The 5,439-nt window shown below is 42.5% G+C and overlaps 1 pseudogene; it reads left to right on the plus strand.

The window, feature by feature from the left end:
- The first annotated feature begins 3,697 nt into the window (after positions 1–3,697).
- LOC108520091 (UDP-glucuronosyltransferase 1-9 pseudogene) lies at positions 3,698–4,592 on the plus strand (annotated as a pseudogene).
- The last annotated feature ends 847 nt before the right edge of the window (positions 4,593–5,439 follow it).

Here is a 5,439-nt window from a genome sequence, read left to right on the forward strand (position 1 = left end):
TTGATGGGTTGGGAGAAGCCAGTAAGCCAGGAGTGCTGATCGGTCAGAGATGAAATCATAGGGAGTCAAAGCCATCTTCTTGCACTGAGTCAGTTCCTGGGTGCTGGCCACAAGATCAGATGAGCTACTTTATCTATATGGGTGCTGCCAGCTGATCCATCAAGTGCTAGGTCTGCAAAATATCTCAAGCATTGATCTTAGGAGCAGTTTAGGGAGGGTCAGAATCTTGCAACCTTCATCTGCATGAATCCTAAACCATAATATCTTTTTTTTTTTTTTGTGATGGAGTCTTGCTCTGTCGCCCAGCCTGGAGTGCGGTGGCATGATCTCGGCTCACTGCAAGCTCCTCCTCCCAGGTTCATACCATTCTCCTGCCTCAGCCTCCTGAGTAGCTGGGACTACAGGTGCCCACCACCATGCCCAGCTAATTTTTTTGTATTTTTAGTAAAGATGGGGTTTCACCATGTCTACTAGCCAGGATGGCCTCAATCTCCTGACCTTGTGATCTGCCCGCCTTGGCCTCCCAAAGTGCTGGGATTACAGGCGTGAGCCACCGTGCCCAGCCCTAAACCATAATTTCTAATCTTGTGGTTGATGTTAGTCCTACAAATTCAATCTAGTCCCCAGGCAAGAAGGAGGTCTGCTTTGGGAAAGGGCTGTTACTGTCTTTCTTTTAGAAAACTATAAACTAAGTTTCTCCCAAAGGTAGCTCTGCCTATGCCCAGGAATAACAAGCACAACTTGGAGGTTAGAAGTGAGATGGAGTCACTTAAATTAGATCTCTTTCACTGTCTCAGTCATAATTTTGCAAATGTGGTTTTGTTGGCAACCACCATTCCTCTTTTTGATTCTATCAATTTGTCTATTTTGGATACCTCATAGAAGTAGAATGATATGGCAGTTGTCATTTTGTGACTGGCTTACTTTACTTAGCACAAAGTTCTCAAGGTTTATTCATGGTGTAGCACGTGTCAGAATTTCCTCCATCTTTAAGGCTGAATTTTGCTCCTTTGTTACTGCATTTTGTTTATGCACTCATCTGCAGGTGGGCAGTTGGGTTGAGTTCGCCTCTTGGCTGTTGTGAATTATGCAGCTATGAACATGGTGGTACAACCTTGATTACTTTTCTAAAGTGAAAACCAGCCTTGCATCCCAGGAATAAAGCATATGTACTTGTAGTTTATGATCTTTTTATGTATTAAATACTTAAAATATTATTGAATTTGATTTGCTAAAATATTGTTTTAAATTTTTTTTTCTAAGTTCATGAGGTTCTGTAGTTTTTCTATCTTATCATGTCTTTATCTGGTTTTGATATTTTGGTAATCCTAGTCTTTTAAAATGAATTAGAAAATTCCATAGGCTTTTGGTTTCTGGACTAGACTGTGAAGATTTGGTATTATTTCTTCCTTTATTGTTTGGTAGAATACATTAGGGAAGTCATCTGAACTTCACTTTTTTGGTGGGAAAGTTTAAATTAAATTTCAAATGTCAAAATTCAATTTAAAAATATTAGTTACTTTCTTATTTTGGGGATATTTATTTCTTCTAGTGAGAAGATTGAGAGCTTGTACCTTTAAAGAAATATGTTCGCCGGGCGCGGTGGCTCAAGCCTGTAATCCCAGCACTTTGGGAGGCCGAGAGGAGCGGATCACGAGGTCAGGGGATCGAGACCATCCTGGCTAACACGGTGAAACCCCGTCTCTACTAAAAAAATACAAAAATGTAGCCGGGCGAGGTGGCAGGCTCCTGTAGTCCTAGCTACTCCGGAGGCTGAGGCAGGAGAATGGCGTAAACTCGGGAGGCAGAGCTTGCAGTGAGCTGAGATCCGGCCACTGCACTCCAGCCTGGGCGACAGAGCGAGACTCCGTCTCAGAAAAAAAAAAAAAGAAAGAAAGAAATATATTCATTTCATCTAAGTTGTAGACTTTATTGGCATAAATTTATTCATGATATTCTGTTATCATTTTAATATTTGTAGAATATATGGTGATACCACCTCTCTTATTACTGATACTGGTAATTTATTTCTTCTTTCTTTTTCTCTGATCAGTGTGCTAGAGAGAGCTTTATCAAGATAATTGATCTTCTCAGAAAGCCAGCTTTGGTTTCTTTAATTTTGTCTATTGATTTTCTATTTTCTGTTTCATTGCTTTCTGCTCTGAAGGAAGCCTTCAGGGAAGATAAATTACTCACTGTCATTTTTATTTTTCAAGGGCAGTCATCTGCAAGTGCCTCAGTTGCCAAGCTAAAAGGTGACTGAGCAAATGTCTAGTACCAGTTAGGGTGTCCTGGAAGGAGACATTTTGTTCTCTGACAAGAACTATGCCCTGAGGTTTGCTGCAGAATCCTTCACTAAATGTTCCTCAGAGGGTAACCTGACAAGCACCGCTGAGCTCACCTGTGAAGGTGTTGAGAAAACCTGCAAGATGTTATTCAGCCCAATGCAACAAGTATTCCCATGGACTTCCTCTGTGCGAGGCATAGTATGGGTGCTGTGGAAGGAGGATGAAAACACAAGACATAACCTCAACATCAAGTACTACTCAGGAGACTGGGGCAGACCAATACATATATTCCTGAGGGAGGCACCAGGCAGTGGAATAAGCCCACAGCAGCCTATAGCTCTGTTCAGAACATGAAAGCAGAACAGGCAGAGAGAGGCAACTCAGCAGAGTACTTGGGCAAGCATAGGGCTTGCAGGCAACGTTATCTGATGAAAGCCATTTACAATAGGTGACAATCACATTCCATAAAAATCCCTGGAAGCGTCCATGGAAGTAGGGTTGTCAATCTCATTTTAGCATTTCAGAAGCCAAGAATGGAAGATTAAAAGCAGCAATGTCTATGCATTGCAGAGATGCAGGTGAGTCACAATTTCCTGTCAGGTAGGAGGCCAATGCTAAGGACCTTGCTGTCTTTCCTTGGGCCATGAAATGCCAATTCCTTTCTGGGCAGAGAGCATTTGGTTGTCTCAAGCTAAAATCCACATTTTGCTTTGCATCTGGGCAATTTACAAAAGAAAGAGGATTATTGGACTTACAGTTCCACATGGCTGGGGAGGCCTCACAATCATGGCAGAAGGGAAGAAGGAGCAAGTCACATCTTACATGGATAGTAGCACCCAAAGACAGCTGTGTAGGGAAACTCCCCTCATAATATCATCAGACCTCATGAGATTTATTTGCTATCAGGAGAACAGCATGGGAAAGACCTGACCCCATGATTCAATTACCTCCACCAGGTCCCTTTCACAACATACGGGAATTCAAGATGAGATTTGGGTGGGGACATAGCCAAACCATATCGGGGCAATTTCCAAAAACATTAGCTTTATTCAAATTTACTTTCCTTTTTACCTTTCTGAGTCATCAAAGTCTAAAAGCACTGCTTAATAATTTTGTTTCTAAACTCACATTGCAGTACAGGGCATGATCTGCCTTCAAGACAAAGACCATAAACTACTCTTTCCTGGAAAACATACAAGTTGGTATCTCAGCAAATGCTACTCATGTGTTCTCACCCTTATGAGTAAATCATTGGCAGTAAGTGTGATTTTTTTTTTTTTTTTTTTTTGGGTCAACAGGAAAATACACGGCTTCCCTTGGGGGCGGGTTTTGCCTGTACTTCTCCTGCCTACAATATTATAGGAGCTTAGAATTCCAGCTGCTGGCTCACTCTTGGCTGAAGTTCTCTGATGGCTCCTGCTGGGTGGAACGGCCCCCTTCCCCATGTGTATGTCTGCTGCTGACCCATGGCTTTGCCGAGGCAGGGAAGCTGCTGGTAGTGCCCATGGATGGGAGCCACTGGTTCACCACCATGAGGTCGGTGGTAGAGAAACTCATCCTCAGGGGACATGAGGTGGTTGTAGTCAGGACAGCGGTGAGTTGGCAACTGGAAAGATCACTGAACTGCACAGTGAAGACTTACTCAACCTCATACACTCTGGAGGATCTGGACCAGAAGTTCATGGTTTTCACTGATTCTCACTGGAAAGCACAAGCACAAAGTCTGTATCCTCTAGTGACGCATTCATGCTGTGGTATCTTGGACTTATTTTATTCAAATTGTAGAAGTTTGTTTAAGGACAAAAAATTAGTAGAATACTTAAAGGAGAGTTCTTTTGATGCGGTATTTCTGGATCCTTTTAATGCCTGTGGCTTAATTCTTACCAAATATTTCTCCCTCCCCTCTGTTGTCTTCACCAGGGGAATATTTTGCCACTATCTTGAAGAAGGTGCGCAGTGCCCTGCTCCTCTTTCCTATGTCCCCAGAGGTCTCTTAGGGTTCTCAGATGCCATGACTTTCAAGGAGAGAGTACGGAACCACATCATGCACTTTAAGGAACATTTATTTTGCCACCATTTTTTCAAAAGTGCCCTAGAAATAGCCTCTGAAATTCTCCGATCGCCTGTCACAGTATATGATCTTTACAGCCACACATCAATTTGGTTGTTGCGAACTGACTTTGTTTTGGACTATCTGACTTTGGACCCGTGATGCCCAACATGATCTTCATTGGTGGTATCAACTGCCATCAGGGAAAGCCAGTGCCTATGGTAAGTCATCTAGTCATCTCTCCTTTAGCATAGTAAGAATAATCTGGCTTTGGATAATAAATAAAAAAGATTTTGTATTGTGTTAGGCCATTCTTGAACTGCTATAGAAAATACCTGAGACTGGATAATTTATAAAGAAAAGGGGTTCAATTGGCTTATGATTCTGCAGGCTGTACAAGCATGGTGCCAGCATGTGCTTGTACAGCCTGCAGAAACATGAGTCAAGTAAACCTTCTGCAGGAGGTCTCAGAGAGCTTTTACTTGTGGTAGAAGGCAAAGTAGAAGCAGACATGTCACATAGCAAAAGCAAGAGCAAGAGAGAATGAGAAGATGTGCCACATAGTTAAGCAACCAAATCTTGTGAGTACTCACTATTACAAGGGCAGCATCAACTCATGAGAGATCTGTCCTCATGACCCAAACACCTCCCACCAGGCCCCACCTCCAACACTGGGGATTACGTTTCAACATGAAACTTGGACGGGACGAATATCCAAACTGTATCATTTCTCCCCTGCCTATTCCCCCAAATCTTATGTTCTTCTCATATTGCAAAATACAGTAATGCCTTTCCAATAGTCCCCCAAAATCTAACTCATTATATTATTTGCTCAAAATTCCAAAGTCCAAAATCTCATCAGAGACAAAGCAAGTCTCTTCCACCTATCAGCCTGTAACAAAAAACAGTTATTTACTTCCAAGTTACAATGGGGGTACAGGCATTGGGTACTCCCATTCCAAAAGGGAAAAATCAGCCAAAAGAAAGGGGCTACAGGCCCCGTGCAAGTTGGAAACCCAGCAGGGCAGTCGTTAAATCTTAAAACTCCAAAATATTCTCCTTTGACTCCATGTCTCACATCCAGGGCACACTGGTGCAAGG

The sequence above is a fragment of the Rhinopithecus bieti genome, unplaced genomic scaffold, assembly GCF_001698545.2.
Source record: "Rhinopithecus bieti isolate Rb0 unplaced genomic scaffold, ASM169854v2 scaffold_50517, whole genome shotgun sequence".
Taxonomy (NCBI): Eukaryota; Metazoa; Chordata; class Mammalia; order Primates; family Cercopithecidae; genus Rhinopithecus; species Rhinopithecus bieti.